Consider the following 22,373-nt stretch of genomic DNA (forward strand, 5'->3'; position numbering starts at 1 on the left):
TGAAATGAATAAGAAATTGAAAATCAAAATGAAATTGCAATAATCAAGAATATTGAAAAGATTCGGTGACACTGTAAAAAAATTAAAATAAAAAAAATAAATAAAAAATAAAAAATTAAAGACAAAGATAGTGATGTAAATAAAGAACAAGAAAATAAAAAGAACCTAAAACTAAAAGTAGTTCCAAGATTGCCTCTTCCCAACGTTGAATCTAAGAACCGAACAAGAACATGTAAGAATTTCCCCTCTAATGGAGAAAATCCAAACCCCAAAAGATGGTTGCCACCATTTCCTTTTATAGCTTCCCCTTCATTTAAAAGCTTTTTGGTGGGCTTAAGTGAGGGTTACATGTTGGGCCATGAGGAAGGCCTAGAAGTGGCAAATTCATAGCAAAGGGGTGCAAGGCTATAGGTGACACCCTTATGGCGGTCTTATGCTATGACATAACTCTTCTTTTTGTAATTGGCTTCTAATCAATTTATGAGACTTGGTCAGCTTTCTGTTCAAGAAGTGAGTAATTGAACAAAATTGGTTTCATCCCAATTAGACATTTATAACCCCCTCAACTACTACAAGACATTATATTGGTTGAATAGGGATAACACCTGAGAGTTGAAAACAACATCCTTCTTTCTTGAGTTGGTTTCATGGGCAAAGGAACTCCCAAAATTATGAAATTTGGTACATCTAACTTTAAGAAGTCAGGAATCTATAAAAGGTAGTTACAACTCATTTGGACATCTCTAGCCTCTTCAACCACTTTAAAACATCTTTTCGATCAAATAGGGATAACACCTGTGAGCTTTGTTCACCTTTCATCCTTATACCTAGAATGTCCTGAGAGGATCTCAAGGTAATATTTAGTCAAAGAATATGGTTGAATCATCACAAACTTACAAGAAATATGCGATAACCAAACATACATAAGATGACATATAATAACTTACTTTAAGAGTGCTTTTAATGCTAAAATCAAGTTAAAGATGTGATCATTACCAATGTTTTGAAAATGGATTGGACCGGTTGGTTCGACTGATTGGACTGTCGATTAGAACTTGGTCCAATTTGGTTCAAGCTTTGAGTTGAAAAAAATGTTGAACCAATTACGAACTGAGCAGATTGACGGTTAAACCACTAGGCCAGTGAATCGGCTGGTTTTAGGCTAGTTTTTTTTTTTCTCTTTTTCTTCCACATAGCCAACCCACTTAGGGCAAACATTTAATGAGTTGGTTTTTGGGGCATGGTACAATCATTACCCCATGCAATAAATGAACAATACAAATGTCTTATTATCCTCATCGACTTACAATATGGGACGAATATTGAGTTTTTTTATTTAAAAAAACACACACACACACATGTAGATGAATTGAACCATGGACCTTGAGTACAAGGAATGTGGTTGTGACCATTGTGTTCCTCATGCTTGCTATTGAAAAAGTGCAAATTAAAAATAAAATAACCAAATTGCTTTCAAAAAATTTATAATAAGAAATATGTAAAAAAAAAAAAAAAAAATCCTTGCACAATTTAAATACAATTTAAAATATTCATACATTTATAATTATAAAAGATGAAAAATAAATATTATTATTATTATTTAATTTTTTTAACATATATTTTAAATTTTGTAATTAATTTTAATTTTAATAATATATAAATTATATATTTATGATGTTACCGATTCGATCAAGGTTTAACCACCAATCCGATCATTGAACTATGAACTAGTAACTTTTCTGGTTCAATGACCAGTTTGATTCTAAAAACATTGATCATTACCCTATTTTTATATGAAATATGGAATTAATCATTGAGTAAAAATTCTAGTGGTTATTTAGTTGCCCTATAAGGAAGACAACCTCATTTGTTGTGTGATTTGAATATATTGAAGGCCCCGTTCACAATTTTAGATTTTGAAGTACTATTGACTAGTCTTGGTATTTAGTCAAATCTAATTGCGAGGATTAAGTCATCATAACAGGAAAGCTGGTGCAAATCATGGATGGTGTTAAAAAAGGTACTAAACTCAACTTTAACACTTTCAAATAATGGGATTTTGAATATTAGGACTAGACTATGTGTGCCTTAAGTTAGAAATTTGAGAAGAGAGATTTTATAAGAAGCACACAACTCTAAATTTTCAGTTCATCCTGGTGAGACTAAGATGCATATAGATATAAGATAACTTTATTTATGACATGGATTAAATCAAGATATTGCTCATTTTGTAGCACAATGTTTAACTTGACAAGTCAAAGTTGAGCAATAGTGCCTAATTAGGCCATTGCAACTACTTCCCATTCCTAAGTGGAAGTGGAAGCATATTGCAATGAACTTTGTTTCTAGACCACCTAAGTCTTTACTAGATAACAATGTGGTTTGGGTAATTTTGATAGATTGACAAAATCAACCCACTTTTTGCTTATTTGGACCATGTTTTCCCTAGATAAATTGGTCTTTTTGTATGCTTAGGAAATTGTAACATTACACGGAGTTTCAATGTCTATTATTTTAGATAGAGATAGTTATTTAGCTTCTAGATTTTGGAAAAGCTCACAAAAAGCTTTGAAGACTTAGTTGAAATATAACACTACCTTTCATGCTCAGATAGATGCTTAGTTAGAAAGGATGGTTCAAAATTTAGAGGATATTTTGCATGTATCTTGGATTTGGGAGGTAGTTGGGAAAATCATATACTTTTGGTAGAAATTGCTTCTAAAAATAGATATTATACTAGTATTAGTATGGCACCATAGGAGGCTTTGTATGATAGAAGGTGTAAGTCCCCCATTTTTTAGGATGAAATTAGTAAGAGGAAATTGTTCGGTTCAAAGCTACTTCAAGTGACTGTAGAAAAAGTTGTACATAGGATACAAGTCATAGGTTCCTTGTAAGTAGATAAGTTGTCTATAGTTAGTTCATGGATTTGGGCAATCTAGTAGAGACTATAATACACTACCTTCTAATTAGAGGAATGACTTATCTTGGGCATCGAAATGGGTTTCTCATGGTGAGTGCACTAGTGTATGAGATGCAAACTGGATAGGACCTATGGTATGGTGAATCATGATGTAAGACTATCAATTATCATTATTCACCAAGCTACTATATTGCATGACCTTTCAACCTTGAGAAGATATTGAGTTTATGCCAAAATCAGGAGAAGGCTTTAATCAATGGGTAAGACCCTAAAGTGGTCATATATCCCTAAGGATTGGGTCATTGTTAATGAAGGCTGGTGGCAATGGTATTCTCAATAGGGACACCATGATATCTCATGAGTTTGAGAAAACTTGTCCCATTGGTTGATCCAAAAGACATGTGATTATGAAATTTGTGGCTGCAATAATTCCTTCAGTGGAATTTGACATATTCCTTTTTAAGCTATGTCAGTTGATAATATAATAAAGAAGATCGATAAATCAATGATTGGAAAGGCAATTTTCATAGTGATAACACTACCTTGTTATATTACGGTCACTAGTTCATGGGGAGTCTGCATGGAGTGGATAGTAACTCACAGACCTGAACTTCATCTCATTGTTATTTACATAAGGTACTAGGGTGTACTGACTCTCTATATTAGGATGTTGAATCAATTTCAGAATTGGATTCTAAGGGAGCCAGTACTCCTATGGCTCTAATTGTCGATGTTTTGAGCTCAAATATCATGACAGTAGGGTTTATGAAGGTTGGATTGGCTCTAGGTTCACTCATGTGTATAAGGGTGTTTTGGTAATTACACAAGATTGCATAAGGGATGGTAAACAATGTCTCTAAATTGGGCTAATTGATTAATTAGATGACCTTGTATGGTTAATTAATCAATTAGGACTTGTTTTAGGCTAGATTATGTGACCCAAGCCCATGTGGGCTCAAGTCACTTAAGTCTAGTAATATAACCATATAAATACTCCTTAAGGGTTAGGGTTAGGGTTTCCATGGCTTTAGACAGTCATCTTCCACCTCGAGAGAGAAATAAAGAGAGAGTCAAATCTTTCTTCCTTCCAAAACCCATCATTTGGAGTGTCAAGGTCATGATAGGAGTCATTGGACAGAAAACTTTGGGTATACGAGACCTCCACAAACTACAAGCTTCTTTTTCATCGACTTTGATTCAACCTAGGAACATCCAAATCCTGGTACAAGTCTCTTAGTCTATAGATTTTCAGTTTTTAATGTTTTTTTAAGCCATTGTTTTCCATTATGTTAGATCTAGAGAACCTTAGTGATAAATGCATGTACCCTACGAGATCCAGGGCCTAGGAGTAGAGTAATCAAGGGTTCCCAATAACAAAGCCCTAGGGTAGGTTATTGCATGCTAGATCTATTCTAGGATATGCTCACATATGTTTTATAGGGTTGTTTTATTCATCCCAGATCCCTAGGGATAAATGAATGAAATTCACTTTTATTTGTTCAATTAAATGAATGAATATAGATGGATACGATATCTGCATTTTGATTCTCTAAGTTGGGTTATACACCCCATAAGGGGTATAAGATTTTTATTTTATTATAAAAAAAAATTGTTTTTTCAATAGATGGGTTGTGAGCTCCATTATTGGAGCATAGGAATTTTTTATTATTGTAATTTTTTTTAATTCATCTATGGTGACTCAAGAGAAAAGAAAGATTCTTGAAGTTTCTTTTTTAAGATCCTATCGTAACTAAAGAAAAAATAAAGATTCTTAGAAGTTCTTGTTTTGAGATCCATGCCAACATATTAATATTAACTTTGAATCAAAATTGGTGTTGTTTCCCATAAGTTTCTTGGGGCAAACCACTTATGGTTTTGAAGCTTAGGAAGTTAGAAATTTAACGCTTCAAATGGTTTGTAAATCAGAGTTGAGACGAGAGAGATATGATCGATTGAAGCAAAATTGGGCAAAGAACATGTTGTTTCGGGATTGCATTTAGGCCAAATTGGTTTTAGTCGTTTGGGCTTGATTGGGCCTTTTTAGGGGCTCATTTTTTGTTAGCAATTGGGCTTTTTAGGGTGTTTTAATTTTTACAAACCCTAATATTTGGTTGTAGTGCTATTTTGGTAGTTTGGATTTTACCCAATTGTTAATTACCAAATATGTAACAGGATCTTTAAAGAACATGAGAAATATTTATTTAATTATTTCCTTGTTTTTATTGAATGTTATCTTTATTAATTGCATATATGACCTTAAGCTATTTTGGTATTTTTAATTAGAAATAGATTTTCATGAATTTTTCAAAATTAGAAAACTTATTTAAATTGGAATGTGCCTGGTTTGAAAATTTTATTTTAAGAAAAGATAAGTTGGAAAATGATTAAGAGCTTTCTTTCCTTTTTTAAAAATTAATTTTTAGAGATTTTAATTTTATTTAAAATCTTCTCAAATTTTTGAGATATCTAAGAATATATATATATATATATATATATATATATATATTTTAAGAAAAAGCTTTTGATTTTCCAAATATTTATAAAATAACATTTTTCCTATTTTGCATAAGATTTCATTTTAAAGAAAATAAGTTAATTTTGAAAATTTATGATAAATAATTCATAATTAAGAAAGTTACCAAAATAAGTGTTAAAACCTAAAGAAAAATGTTTGGTATTCTTATTAAATTTTCATGAGAAAATTTTTCCAAAATTATTTATTTAAACAAGTAGTTGTTAATAAGAAAAATAGGAGAAAGTTCAGTTTGAATATAGATAGTTCGTCGTGGGCGCTTTGGTGAATGCACTATAAGGCTAGGGTATGCGCATTTCCTAACAACAATTACTTTTAGGAGAGTTGGTAGCGTTTGAGGTCTTACAAGTGGTAATAGAGCCGAGGTCATGGGTTCAAACCCCAAAGGTGTCATTGGGTGGGGGAGAGAGAGAGAGAGAGAGAGATTGTTGGCAAATCGAAGGATTGACAACATTCATCAACTCCCATTATGTTCGTCGTGGGTGCTTAGGTGAGTGCACTATAAGGCTAGGGTATACGTCTTTCCTAACAATAATTGCTTTTAGGAAAGTTGGTAGCGCCTAAGGTCTTACAATTGGCTTCTCATTACTTCCCATATTCTTTTGGAGATATGTCTTAAAGACTATGTAATACCTCTTTTTTCTTAAGAGATATACCAGTTTATAGGATATTTAAGAGAATTTTTGAGTTATTACCTTTATAGTTAGGATCATCATAAGATATTTGTTAGTAAAAATTTCAAATTTCTAATGAAGGCTCTATGATAAGGAATAAGACAAAAAGTGATATATATATATATATATATATATATATATATATATATATATATATATATATATATATATATATATATATATATATATATATATATATATTGGGGGATACATTAAAAGATAGTCCCATTTTTGCACTAGATATTGTGGATCTAAAGGGTTAGAGACATACCATTCATGTGATTTCTAGAACACCAGTACCTTATCATAGTGGAAGGTTTAAATCCTATGGATTATGATGAAGTAGTGAGTGACTTTTGTATTTATTCTTGGCAAGGAGTTATGAAGCAATGGTTAGAATCTTTGAATTCTAACATTATTTAGGTTCCTATAGAAGCACCTAAAGGGATAGAACCTATAGGTGTAAGTTGGTCTACAAGAGGAATCAAAGAGTAGATGGAAAACTTGAATTTTATGTGGCTAGTTTGTAGCTAAAGGCTATAGTTTGAAATTTTGTTTCAACTATATAAAACCACTTCAACAATAGTCATACTCAAATCCATCAAATTACCTTTATCCATTGCAGTGCATCTCATTTATGAGATATAATAACCATACATTTTCACAACAAAGGCCTTGTGCGTACAAGAAGGTGCAGGGAAGCATGATGGTGCTCTTAGATCTTATAGGTAGATGATAATCTATTTGTTGGGAATAATGTAGGGATATTGTCATCAATTAAGATTTGGTTGTCAACTCAGTTCTAGATGAAAATTTAGAAATGGCATAATATATTCTTGGGTTTAAGGCCTTTCAGGATTGCAAGAATAGGAAAATTGAGCTATGTCTCCTACATTGAAAAGCATTTGGTCAAGTGCATGATATAGGACTCCAAGCCTAGGTTTGGATTTGCCTTTCTCACGATCAGTGCCCTTGTATATCTAAGGAGAAAAATTACATTAAGGTAGCATCCTATGCCTTTGTTATGGGTAACCTCATGTATGCAATGCTATGTGTTAGATCAAACATTTGCTTTGATGTAGGAATGGTGAGTAGACATTAGTATGATCTAGGATTAAAGTTTTGGGTGGATTTCAAACATATACTCAAGTATCTTTGGAGAACAAAGGGTTATATTCTTATGAGTCTTTGCGATGAGTTGGTACTCGTTAGGTATCAAGAATTAGACTTTTAGCTTGATGAGGACTCTTGCAAGTCTATCTCTAGGTATGCGTATACTCTACATGGTTTTTGTTGCTTTTGAAGCAAAAAAGAAAATTGTTTGACTTAGCGTAGTTCTTTTGGTTGCATCATTTAAGATTATGTTTTTTATAATAGGAGGATGGTGGCATAGTCTAAAGAACCAAGGTACCATTAGAAGAGAAAACACATATAAATGAAGTACTATTTGCTTTGTGAGATAGTTAAGAGAAGTGATGTGACTGTGGAACATTTTTTTTTTGTGGCATCTAGTATATTTTTAGGGCTAATGGAAGTTTTTTTGGATCGATCTCCTAAAAATAAGACATAATGTAAAAAAAGTCAGACTTAATTATCCTCTTGTTATTCATTTTATGCATTGACATTGATTTAAACATTCAGCCCATATCTCTTACATTATACGTGACTTGGGTACATTAGGAGTTAGACAAAGGATATAAGTCATAAGTTTCATGTAAGTAGATAAGTTGTCCATAGTTAGTTCATGGATTTGGGCAATCCAGTTAAGACTGTAGTGCACTACATCCTAATTGGAAGGATGACTTATCTTAGTCATTGGAATAGGTTTCCCATGGTGAGTGCACTAATGTATAACATACACACTGGACAGGGCCTACAATGAATCTATTAGGATAAAACCTTTAAAAACATGACATGATGTAATAAACTCTTGGATTTTATTTGTTTAATAAAGTTTTAATTCATTTTTATCTATCCTATTTCTATGCATTATATCTTGTAAGCACTTTAGCCAGCATCTTTTGCATTGTATGTGACTTAGGTGCATTAGGAGTTGCACATAATATCCAAGTCATAAGGTTCCTTGCAAATAGATGACTTGTTCATAGTTGATTCATGGATTTAAACAATCTATTAGAGGCTATAGTACACTACCTTCTAATTGGAGGGATGACTAGTTATGGCTATCGAGATGGGTTTTCCATGGTGAGTGTACTAATATGTATGGTTACACATTGGATAGAACCTACGATGAGTCATGACTTAAGGTTATCTAGTAGTCACAACCTCACCAAGTTGTTTCATTATGTTGCATCTCAACCTTGAGAGAATATTGAGCTTGTGTTGAAACTAATAGTGGCTTTTACCTAAGAGTAAGATTGTAAGCTAATCATATATTCCCTATGGATTGGGTCACTGTTGATGAAAACAAAACTAATAAATTCCTTGATAAAAATGGGAGTTAATAATTTTTTGAATTATTTAATTTCATTCATTCTGTTATTCATTTGATTCTTCAAGGAAATTAATTTAAATATTGGAGAAAATTAAACCTAAGACATTAGAGGAAACCAAATGAACTTATGACAACATGACTTAGAAATTTGAGAGAGATACCTGACGCAGATGTTTCTTGCAAGATATTTATGTTTGAATTGTCTATCTCTCTTGAACTATTCTGAGTCATAAAAGCTTCTTTCCATGATCTTCACTGCCTATTTTCTAGTTGAAGATAGACCTTTGTGTTTTACTGTTGATTTATTGTGTCTTATGAAGCTTCTATTATATTTGGTTGATTTGCATACATTTGTAGTCCTCTCAAGCTTAGATTTGCACATTGGCGTCACTACAGGAATTTGTTCATTTTTCATGCTTTCACAATGCATCAAGACAAATCTCAAACTATCTTATTCTATTGATTTGATCATATCTTATCCTACACATTGCTTTATCTTTAGTATTGTTTTCTATATGTGTGCATGTTACAAGATTGGAAGATAAGTACTATAAGATTGTGAAATGCATTCCCTTAATTTATTTTTAATTGAGCATTAATATGTGCTATGTAAACTCCATTATGAGAGTTCAGGTGGGTTTATGTAACAATGTTTTGTCACAAAATTATCATAGGGGGAGATTGTTAGAACCTTGAGTCTTTTATATGTATGTTGGTAATTTTATTGCTTTTAATGTTTTGCCAAAGAACTCCTTTTAGATAGTGACTTGCTCTCTATCGAAAATCAATGGTTGTTGTTTATCTAACTAGGAAGTCACAGCTATGTCTAAAAAGGTTTGACTTACGGCAAATTAGGCTCCTATAAGGTATAGAGAGAATTAGTTTGCTTTTTAACTTAAAATAACTTCCATTAAAGTTTTTATAAAAAGACAGGACTACTCAAGCGGCCTGAAGTGCTCAAGAGTTAAAAAGTGGTCAAGCATTCCTATCACTCAAGCTCCCTTACTACTCAAGCGCTCGAGGTGCTCAAGCAGTCCTTCATTGAGCTTGAGCAGTTATGTTGTTCTTACCAAGATTTTTGAATCTTGGGTTGAAGACCTTCATCCCTTCAGTGAGGCTTAAATGTATTCATTAAAGCAATGAGAGGTTGTTGCATCTTGGATGTGGATCAAGTTATAGGTATTAGAGAGTAAGTCTTTAGGGCAAAATGGCGAGGTAAATCTATGTAATTTGATCTCATATAGTGGATTTAGATTAAGGGTCTTAGACCTCATTGTTTTTTATCTTGTGAGGATTTTCCATCTAAAAATCTTTTATGCCTTATCGCTTATATTTTTTATTATCTTGTTTGCAGTGCCTATCTTTGATTGAATTGATAATCTCCAACTACTTGTAGGGAAAAAGTTAGTTATAACATATAAATTTTTATTTAAATTTTAAAATATTCTCATTCATCTCCGCCCCCTCTCCTTCTTTGGGTGTTACCCCACTGGACTTTGGGGTTTTTTCAATTTTTTTTATTTGACTATATTTTGTGTTACATGTGCATTTTGAATAAGTAACCCTAATTATCAAGGGAAAATATGTTAACCTTTTGCTACCCTTGGTGAAAGTAATGATGATCTAAAAACCCAGTCAGTAAGGTTGTTACTAACCTAAGGTATACCATTGGTTTCACCCACTAACATATAAGGAATATTTGAGGCTAGCCACTTCTGTAATTCTCACTATGATGGACACTTTTGTAACTCCCATTATGATAGGCATTCTGTTAACTGTTGGGAACTCTAGATTGCTATGTTCCCTAGCCCTCGAATAAATAGGGTGCATGGATCTACCCTAGGCTTCTCTAGAAAGTAATCTAAGAAAAAACAGGGCTTTAAAAAACCAACTAGATATTTAATATAGAGAGAGAACTGAAAGCATACTATAGACCTTCCATTTTTCCTAGTAACACGTTATTCTATGTGTTCCCCTCCACTTCTTGTTACCTTATAGCGTCTCATGTTGGTCCATTATCACTCATTTGACTTACTATTTTTGAGTCACCTTTGGAGATTCGTTGTCGAGGGATTTTTATGGATCTTAATTGTAATCTTAGTCATACCTAAGTTTAACTCATTTAGATGCATTTTCTAGGTTTAGCTCACTTAATAAAATTTTAACTTAGTTCATTTAGTTGCACCTTAGGTTCAGCTCGCTTAGTTACATTTTAGCTTAATTCATTTAGTTCCACCTTACATTTAACTAACTTAGTTAAACTTTAACTCAATTCACTTTGTGGCACCTTAGGTTCAACTCAATTAGCTTAGTTCACTTAGTGGCACCTTAGGTTCAACTCACTTAGTTACACTTTAGCTTAATTCACTTAGTGGCACCTTAGGTTCATCTCACTTGGTGACACCTTAGCTTTAGTCCACTTAGTGACACCTTAAGTTCAACTCATTTAGTGACATCTTAGTTTCAGCTCACTTAGTTGCACTTTGGCTTAACTCACTTAGTTACACTTTAACTTACCTTACTTAATGTCAACTCACTTAGTTACGCTTTAGCTTAGATCACTTAGTTTCACTTTAGCTCAACTCACTTAGTTACACTTTAGGTTTAGTTCACTTAGTTGCATTTTAAGAAAATTCTTAATTGCTTTTTAGTTTAGGTACACTTTAGGATAGTTCATCTAGATGTATTTTAGGATTTTTTTTGTTACACTTCATGATAATATTTCATATCACCTTGCATGGCATGTGCATGAGGGTTATTTAGGAGAATTTGGGACGCAACCAAAGTGGAGAGGACTTTTAGGAAGGATGTACATGGCCACATGAAAAGATTAAGAAGAGAAATCAATGTTTGGAAAGCCTTTGGAAGAGTATACATGGCTATAAAGGAGAGAAATAAGGAAAGCAAGTCTTTTTTGGAAAGTCTTGAAAAGATATACACAACTAGGAGGGTATTTTGAAGATTGGTTTTAGAGATTGAAAGAGACTCTTATTGTTATACACGACATGATGAGACTTGGATGAAGAAGACTCTTTGGAGATTGGTACACGACCATTGGGAGGTTGTTTAGGAAAGTAAGAAGATTTTAGGAGATTGAGGAGAGATTCACATGGTTTTAGGTTACCATTGAGACTTGGAAATATCACACACAACATAAATAGAGAGGTCTTTGGAGGATTCCATAGATAGGAGGCTTTGTTAGGATTCATTCACACCATATTAAGAGTGGTGGAGGGCATTGGAAACTTTGGATAAGGAAAGACTCCTTTTAAGAAGTGAGATCCATGGTTTTGGGGGGATTGAGATGCCATAGGATTCTTTGGAGAGGGATTTTTTAAAAAGAGGGGGATACCATGCTTGATGATGAGGATATTCACGTGATTGAGTAGGAGAATTGAGGGGAACTCTTTAACTTAACACCATTGGAAAGTTTGAGAAAGGGTTGAACTCTCTTTGGCAGGGGGTGCGACATAGATAGTTGAGGAGTTCATTATAAGGAAGAGAGATCCTTAATATACAAATAAATTATTTCTTGAATTTTTTTTAAAATTTTGTATGATATTTTTCCCTTAGTCTACACATCTTAGTTAATTTTATGATGCTTCTTTGTTCAAAAGTTATTCTTAAGTAGGAAAAAAAAATATTTTTTCCTACACCCACTACATGGACCCTGTTCTATAGTCAAAGTCTATTTGGATTCATTTAAAAATTCTCCTTATGTGATTTAATCATGCTGTTATTTTTTTCTGTAATATAGACCTATTGAATACATTGTACAATTTTTCTATTGATTTTATCATGCTTCTTGTTTAGTCAAATAAATTCATCTTTTTATGCTATTAAAATCTTCCATGTTTCTAACCAATATGCTTGTGATAGAATCTAGTATTAATTGGAACATAATTTAATGATTTTGACTTTTGGGTTGTAATCTAGACATATAAGAGATATTGTCTATTTTTTTTTCATGGTGAAATTCCATTTCTAGATTTATTTTTTTTAGGATTTATTTTTTATGTTCCTTCGTTCTACCATGTTACTGAATGTTTTGAAAAGTGATAATAAATTCGATTTAATCTGGAATAATAGGTGATTGATTAAATTATTTTGAAACTTGATTTACATTTTAAACACTTTAAAGGTGAGGCAAAATTTTTATTTTGATAAAATACCATCTCTAAATATTTCATTTTGATTTATTTCATGAACACTTCATTTTTTTCCTATTGCTAAGTGTTTTGTTCATTTTAGATAATTCCTCTTTTCTTATGTATAATTGTGAATTCTTTTAATCCTGATTTATATTGAGAGCATGTCACACACATCAAGTACGTATCTTTTTACATCATTATGTTATTTTTATATATTTCATTTGAGTATGCTTTGTGGATGTATGTATGTTAGATTCATTTTTTGTCTATGCATTGTTATCATTTTTTATTTTTGATCGAAGTTGATTCATGTTATGTATGACGTGGGATTTTAATATTATTGTTTATATTTATTGTTTTATGAAAGTTTTTGACTTGTTTTTAAGATACTCTTTCCTTTTCCTATTTATTTGATTTCATTTGATATGTATGTTGTGTGTGAATATTTTATTGCTATGTTTCTATTTGTCAACACCATTGTCATGTTATTGCTCCCTTGGTAACTATTGATTATCATAGTTACCTCAATTTAATTAGTAAAGACCTTTATTTAAGGTTTGGAGGGGTGCTATCCCATAGTACCTTCTCGATAGGCAATCTAACCTCAAAACTTAAACTTGGTTTTCAAAGACATTTTTTTCCAAATAAAGAGTCATTTTTAAGGTTTTATTTCTTATTTTATTTTCCCTTTAAAAAATAAATAAAAATAAGTGGCAACTCCACCTTTTTCAAAAATTAGTTTTTCAAACACATGTGAAAAATATGGAGCCACACACACCTAAATCTAGATGGTCCTAGATCAAATGCATTCCATAGAATTTGTTAAATAAGAATTTAAAATCGTTGAAGACGTCGTAGATCTCATCTACCCAATACTCTTCCGCCCGATCCCTCTAAGCATAGTAATAGACACAAGAATAGAATGGTATTTTCTTTATTGAAAGATGGCTAAGGTTTTCTCTTTAAAAAATTTCTTCTGAAGAAGATTGGTAAAAAATGAAACCCTAACCCCTAATAAGGGGGTATTTATAGACTTCATTATCAAATTAAATGACTTAAGCCCAAATGAAACTTGGGTAACCTAATCTAGCCCAACTTGTCCCTAATTAATTAATTAGCCTCAATAAGCTCTAATTAATTAATTAGCTCATACCATAAAGACAAGTTATAAGATCTAGTGTAACATTGTGGTTTTATCAAAATGCCCTTATGCACACTTATGAACTAGAAAACCAAATTCTTCAAATAAAATGTACCTCCATGAAATAAAAGCTTGAAAATGAACCACTAGGACCCACCGAAAAATATTAACTCCCTTAAAATCTAATTTTGAAGTTGATTCAACATTCCATTAAAGAGAATGAACTGCACTATGGTATTTTATGTAATTACAATGAGGTGAACCTCTTCGTGCCCTACTATCCATTGCATGCAAACCCCTTTTAATTAGTGTCTGTAATCTAATAGTGTAGTGTTATCACCTATCAAGATTACCTCTCAAATCCTTAAATTACAAATCTACTTATTATGTGATTAGTTGACATACTCCAACTTTAAGGAATATATGTCAAATTTCCAATAAGGAAATGTTATGGGCATAGTCTTCTAGATCACACATCTTTTGGATCACCTAAGAGAACACACTATCTCACTTTAATGAGATAGCATGGTGCATTTATTGAGAATCCATGTTGCCACCAGCCTCCATCACTAGTTACCCAATTCATAAGGATATATGACCACATTAGGGTATCACCCATAGGTCAAAGTCTCTTGTTGATTTTGACACAAGCTTAATATCCTCACAAGGTTAAGAGTCTATACAGTATGGTAACTTGGTGAATTATGATAACTAATACCTAGACATCATGATTCACCGTAGGTCCTGTCCAATGTGTAACCGCACACAGTAGTACACTCACTATGGGAAACCCATCTTAACCGCCAAGATAGGTCAACCCTCCTATTAGGAGGTAGTATACTATAGTTTTTACTAGATTGCTCAAATCCATGAACTAACTATAAACAACTTATCATTTTGTAAAGAACCCATGACTTATATTCTCTGTGCAACTTCTAATGCACCTAAGTCATGTACAATGCAAGTGATATGAGTATGTATGCTTAGATAACCAAATAATGCAAATGAGATAGTAAAGTAAACAAGAAAGATAAATAAATAAATTTACTAATGAATATAAAACAGTTACATAATATCATGTTTTTCAAGACTCTATCCCAACATTAACAACCATTTTTTTAATATATGCATGTTTATCGAAAAATTTGATTTAATACTTTTATGAAAATAACACAAGTAATACAATTTTGTTTCTTTTGATTATATTCATGTTGAAAGCATTCCCTATTTCATTTTTGAAAAATAAGTGTACTTGATCTCTACCTCATATTAAGCTTTCAAGCTTACTCATTTTATTAAATGTTTTCAACGACACTTGATTCTAGGAAGGAGTGACATGGGTAGGAAGGACTCAAGAAGTTCCTTGATTTCTTTAGCTATGAGACTAGTTTGTTTGGATATTAGTGGTTTATTTTACTACTACTTTTAGAGAATTATCAAAATTTTGATTTATTGATTTTTTGTATGGAAAGACAAATTTCTAGGTAAGACTTTTTTGTTAGCTTAACTATTACTTCAAATAAGTTTTGGGATTAACATTTTGCTAATTAATTTTGCTTGTTTGGTCACTCTTATGTTAAGCATTTGTGCTTCACATATGAAATGAATGTGATGTCCTAGCTTCCAAGTTTAGGTTGTCACACAACCCTCTCTAGTTAGATACGTATATATAAATTAAGGGTTTAATCCTCTTCACAGTCGATATGGACCACCTAATGGCTTCCTTACATTCCTTGAGAGCTTTCAATAATCTCCTCTCTTATTAGTCCATATGAAGTCAAGCTTAAATTGCCACTAGTTTTCCTCCATTCTCATTAAGAAAAATATATTTCAATCCCTATAGTAGTGGTTTCAATTCACACCTCTTCTCCTTGAACTTTTTAGATTCATCCTGCTTAATGTTTTCTATTAGCATGCTATCAACATTTGGCTCTACCTTCTTCTTTTTTCAACAAGTGTTGTCCTTCTACATACCTCCATTTTCAATGGAATTAGCTAAGCTTCTTTCCTTGGAAAACTAGTTCGTTCTTTGTCCTAATGCTTCTCCATGAGTTGATCTACATGTGCTTTAATTAAAGTGTCAATCAAGCATACTTCTTCAGAGTCATGTTCCCCAATGACAATTACATGACCCCATTCTAACAATTGATAAGTACATTAGTAAAGACTAAGAATGGTCGTGCTAAGATAATTGGAACTGAATTCACCCATTTCCTCAAAGGCTCTATGTCTGTAGAATTTTTCAACTTGCACTAGCACATCCTCCACCACTCCTTTAGGTATTTTTATTTTTCTATTAGCTAAGGATAAAGTTATAGACATGGTTTTTAATTATTCTAATCGTGATTGCTAATAGATGGAGTAAGGTAAGAGGTTCACACTTGCGCCTAAGTCAAGCAATGTCTTCTTCACATATGAATCTCTAATTTGCACAAAGATGGTGAGATAGTTCACGTTCTTATACTTCACCATGACATTGTTTTCTATCATGTGCTCACCTACTCTATTAGGAAAGCCTTTTTGTTGATGTTAATTTTCCTTTTAATTGTGTAAGGATCTTTTTAAAATTTTGCATAGGTTAGCACCTATTTGATCATGTCTGAGAGAGGTATATTTACATTTTCTTGCTTTAGCACTTTAAGGATATCAGAAGTTTGTTCATTGATCTTAAGCTTCCTAGGTATTGAAAGGAAAGATAAGTGATTCTAAATTGTGTATTTCCCTTATCCTGTTGTTTTTTTATCTTATTTCTTACTCAATTCCTTCTCTAAAATTTGTTGATCTATATTTTAAACAATTGAATCTTTCTTCTAATTAGTTTTACCATTCTTTTTTGGTTTTTGTGTTTTCAACTCCTTCTCAATGTAATTACAATTTTTACCTCTTCATTCTTCTTAAAATCTATTACTTTACAAGTATTCCTTAGATTTTGTTGAGATTATGCTGGGAATCTCCCTTTTTCTTGAGGTAGGTTGGAAAAAATTTGATTCATTGTGGCTTAGGTGTTGGAGATGGTATGGCTTGTTTGAATATTGATCTTCCTTTCTTCCTCATTTATCTTCCTTCAATCCTCATTGAATTATCTTTGCTCAAAGGTGAATTGAACTTGTAGTTGATAGATTTATTGAAGTAGATTTTCCATACTTGGAGTAGTTGAAGTTTATTGAGGTTGTTGCACAAATCCTTAACTTCCTTTATGAAAAGAAATGCTCACAAATGAGGGTTTATTGGAGTTGGATTGAGTAGTGAACAATTGTTGTCCTTGTCCTTGAATGTTGTTGAATTGGTTTTCTTATTGCATAAACTAATTTAGGGGTTGAGTTGATGTTATTCCCTAATAAAATTGATTATTCCTTCTTTAAGACAAGTTTGAATGGTTTCTCTAACTTGAATTGTATGTGTTGTTAGAGAGGAGATGGTTGCTACTTTGCCTGAAGGCACTAATTGCATTGACTTGCTTTAAGATGTCATTCACTACTAAGAGTGTTGGTAGTTCGGATCTCCATGCTCTTCTAATTTGTAGATCAAGAAACATACTTCATCATGTACCACTCTCACTTCTTAGGTTTCCTTGACTTTTAATTGCTCAAGTCTCCTTGATAGAGAAGCCATCTTTGCTTAGAAGTATAATGCTTTAGGAATTGAATAAGATACCATTAGATATTGCTTTGGTGGAGCTTTTATCCTTGGTTGTGCCTTTACTCAATGAATCTTCCCAACTCCTTGATACTTCAACCATGTAATCTAAGAATTGAAGGGCTTCTTTCGAACTTTTTGTCATAAAGTCGCCTTCGTACATTGTTTCCTCTAGTTGCTTCATTTGAGAAGACATTCCTTCATAGATGTAACTCACCAACATCCAACTCTTCAATCCATGATGTGGGTAAGCGCCAAGCATTACATTGGATCTCTTCCAACATACAAACAAAGATTCTTGTTCCAGTGCTTTGAAGTTGGAAATTTTTTTCTTCAGTGCACTATTCTGTGTGAAATAAATTTTTTTGAAAAAAAATACTGATTGAAAATTTGTCCTACTTCCAATACTTTATAATCTATGAGTGTTAAGCCATATCTTGGCCTGGATCTTTAATGTTAAAGAAAAAGTTTTATCCTCATCACTTCAATAGGCATGTTTGCCACCTAGATTGTGAAGCAAATTTCCTCCACATCCTTACCCCCTCTAAAAATAGGCAAGATTGACAGTAATTGTGGTTTGATCATAACATGCTCTTGAGGAACAATGAAACATGAGGATGTGCTGACCTAGAAAGGTTAAGATGACCTCTCATCGATCTGCAAGCTTGGAAGGGTTTGGTTTTTTAATTGTTGTTGCTTGTTTAATCTCTTTAGTTATCCATACTTACCTTAAGTTGGTTGAATTTCTCTTTGAAGTCTACCTAAAATGTCCCTTTTCCAAACAAGTATAAAAAGTAAAAAGGAAAAAATTAGAAAGAGAACTAAAGGCAAAAACAAGAGACTACAAAAAAATTAATCGTTATCAAAAAACAACTATTCTAATTAAAAATTAAACTAAAAACTAAAAACAAAAAAGTAATGAGTACTTAATTGACTTAGACAAAACTCATTACCGATTCCTTAGTAGTGATGCCATTTTCTAGATCAATTTTTATCTATTGTATAAGTTACTAAAGCTTAATAACATAGTGATCTTGGTTAAGAAAAACTATAGAAAAGATCACCACAACTTGTAGTATTTTGAATTATCATTCTCAGGGAATCAAAAAATTTAACTAATTTTGTCTTGATCAAATCAAATAATAACCTTTATGAAAAATTATTTGAATCAAATATGTGATTTGATTGGTAAATTGAATTTTTAATTGAGAAAACAATGATAAACAAATTTAGAGATTTTCACAAATTTAGGTTCAGACCTAGGATTGAGAAATAACATATACTACTTGAAGGATTTTGGTTTTTCCAAGATTGTATCACCGATACAAATCATTCTCATATGGAACCCTGTTTTGAATCTTTGAAATTCATTCTTTGATAGTCTTCAATGAATGATTGGATAAGAAGTTTTAATCTTTAAAATATTTAAAACTCAATATTTATTTGGTAAATTTTCTTTAGTTATTAATCATATAGGATCACACTTAGACAACCATTGATAATCTCTTATGCACCAACGAACCCATAACATGCATTCTATGCATCTCTAACAGGGATGAACTAACAAAGAATTTAACTTACTTATGAAATTTAAAGATTAGAAACTTACTATCATTGAAGAATATGACTTTTTCTTATCACCCGTTTTCCTCATATCATCTGCCTTCATTGCTACATCTCCAATGAGAGGATTTAGCTACTCATGATCAGATTACACACTATACACTTAATTAAACTAAATTATGAATAATTTATTAAAAAAAATCCAAATAATTTTAATCAAAGTTTCTCTCACTAACTCTCTATATCGTGTACCTCCTCCTATTCTCTCTTATTTTCATGTAATAAATAACCCTAAAAAACATTATTAAATTTCCTAAAATATATAAAAATAAGAGAAAGATAAGAATAGGGTAAGTCTCGGAGTGAATTTGGAACCTGCAACACATCGAAAATTTTGATTCCTCCATTGTGGTGTTAGATTGCATTTCAATACTTCCTCAAACCTTCTTGACCTTTGAAATGCCTCTAAGAACTAGGTGCTATGTATATTCTGAAATCCACAATCATGGATGTACTAGACAATAATTTAGTGACCCAGGCAATTATTCCTTTTTGGCATCACAGGATACTGAAGGTAAAGCGTTCTCTTCCAAACAAACTTTTTGAATGGTTGAATGGTAACTTAATGAAGTTCTCATGAATCAAGGTTTCTCAGATGCTCAATTCATCTGCAACATTTGGAGATATGATGATAGACAAGAAGATCAAATCGAAATTTTGAATTATTCACAAGCTGTCCAGACCCATATGAGAACAACTGTCATTTATTTGTCTTTAAAATTCTAGGTGAGTATTTATGACACAGCAATGTTTTCTTGGACCGTGCATCATATTTTAGAAATGTTGAATGCACCTCAGCGGCAATCAAGGTCTTCAATTCTTTTCAAAACTGTATCCAGGACATAGGAAAGAGACAGAAGTATTGACAGGCAACCAACTTCAATAAAATCATTCAACAACCAAATGGCTCATGGTGAGTTTTCTGGCTTTGGGAGGACCATTGTTTTCTACTTTATAATTATTTATGAGCACTACTATACTGTGCTTGTTCCTTCAAAAAGTAAAACAAAGTTAAAAAAGTTAGATTTTTGTTGAATGAAGGGATGAATTTTCTACTTGTGTTTAGTGGTATCCAGAACTAAATATCTCAGCTAAGAAATCCAATATCTAGCATTATTTGAAGTCCTCTTGCGTAGGTCATGGGGAGTTTGCTACACCTATGGAACATGGTTTGGGATAGAGGGGTTGTTGGCTGGTGTCAAGATCTATGAAAATAGCTCAATCATCAGAAAAGCTTGTGATTTTCTACCATCGATATAGCTTGATTCTGGTGATTGGGGAGAGAGTTACCTTTCATGCCAAATCAAGGTAACAGTTAAAGCTATCTAAGTTGACAGTGTGATTTTAACATCTGTTGAACCAAAATAGTCTTCTCAAATTTTAATAAATATTAGCTATGGAAATAACACTTGATGAGAAAATGATTTCAGGCAGGCAAATATTCTTGACCTCATTAATTTGATTGAATTACACAAAGACATTGGTTTCAATCAACCTATCAACATGAAGGATCTAACTCTGACACTTTAGCTAGAATTTCAATCATTTCAAAGTTCTTAGACACATTTTATCGAGTCTTACAGTTTTCTATCAACAAAATTTATAAAAAACAAATCAAATTTTAGTTGCGAAAGACATTTGATTCATTGCAACAAAATAGATTCCTCCAATTCATGAGAACAAGTAAAACTGGAAAGGAACAAATCATAGCTAGTGAACACTGGATGAGCACTGTTGTCTCCCATTGCAGCTGGGCAGTTAGGTCTCCTATCATATTCTAATACCAAGGATACTAATTCAATACTTATCATCACTTCACTTTTAACAAAAAATTAGAACAGGCAGGAACAGAACCAACCCGGCTGCATTTTGCAGCAAAGGTGCTCATTAATTCCCAAATGGAAAAAGGAGATTTTCCACAACAGGTTAGATATCTTAGCTTTCAACTAATTATATACCAGAAGAAGTTAGTTACTGAATGAGAAATTTTTGTAATTTGAGTAATTTAGAGTCGTGTTTTGTTTTGTTTTTTGTTTTTTTCAATGAAGAAAGGCATTGTGCCTAAACTATACAGATGTTACACAAATTTTTCCTATCAATTTTAGCAAGTTCAAATATGTGGTCTCTGCTCATGAATTTTTATTTTTATTTTTTTTCTGCTGTGGGATTACTTTTATGAGATTTTTAATGTACTGATTAAGCATTTATTTTCTTCCATTACCAGAGAAATTTATGAAGTTTGTCATTGGCCCTGTCTTGCCCATTCAATTCCCATCCAAGAAAGTCTATTTCTCCCTCCAACCATTGTCCATCTTGTTCATGCTTGTATTTTAGGCAACTTAATATAGAATAACCAGGCACTAAATCCAGTTTATTTTTCTTATATCGTTCCTATCCTAGTGATCATATGCTAAGCATTAGTGTTGATGATTAGGTAGTTTGATTAAGAACTCAAAGCTAGTCAGAACAAGAGGTTAGTATGAAACCCATCACAAAATTTGGTTGGATGTCAAACCTTGTCCAAGAATTCAACTAGAACATAATTAAATTTGACTGAATTTCAAACTGAATACACGAGATAACATTTAGAGACCCAAATAGCATCAGTAAAATTATAAAGAATTTCCTATGCCCCAAGAAGTTTTGGGATTTGATTTGATGTTACAGAAAAACAACTAACAAGTATTTTAGAAACAGAGTGTTTCATATCATATGATTATACATGCCTAACAATTATCATAAATCTCAAGTAAAATTAGACAATAATGATACAGCACATAAATAGAACAAGGCAAGTATATCAGCAAGATCAAATAAAATCTCCAAAGTCAAGTTCTAGGTGCCATATAGAGATCTTGCTGTAAGATTCCCAGTTTTAGTTGGTCTTTTTTTATTTTTTATTTGGCTACTCTGCCTTTCTACTATCTCATTAAAGAATCCTTGAATGCCTAGAAACACATAATGCATGCTGCAGCTCCCAACCAGTCATGTACATTACTACATGCAAGTTAATACCAAAGAGCATGTGACCAACCACAGAAGTAAAGAAAATAGACATATCATATGACACAGGAATCAATTAAATAAAGTATCCATGGCATTCAATTCAGAGAAATACTGCGTCTAGCGACAGTTGTCAAGAAAACAGATGAAAAGGAAACGAATTTGTAAACATTAAATTTTCTGCGTTTTCAGTTCCTACTGATGCTCAGAATAACCTTCATGGTATCTAAATTC

General features: G+C 32.3%; 1 protein-coding gene across 2 annotated transcripts in view; it reads right to left on the reverse strand.

The window, feature by feature from the left end:
- LOC100254096 (protein DOWNY MILDEW RESISTANCE 6) overlaps positions 1–22,373 on the reverse strand; it is a 93,718-nt gene that overhangs the window by 46,068 nt on the left and 25,277 nt on the right. The gene's annotated exons all lie outside the window — the stretch shown is intronic.

Source organism: Vitis vinifera, chromosome 13, assembly GCF_030704535.1.
Source record: "Vitis vinifera cultivar Pinot Noir 40024 chromosome 13, ASM3070453v1".
NCBI lineage: Eukaryota > Viridiplantae > Streptophyta > Magnoliopsida > Vitales > Vitaceae > Vitis > Vitis vinifera.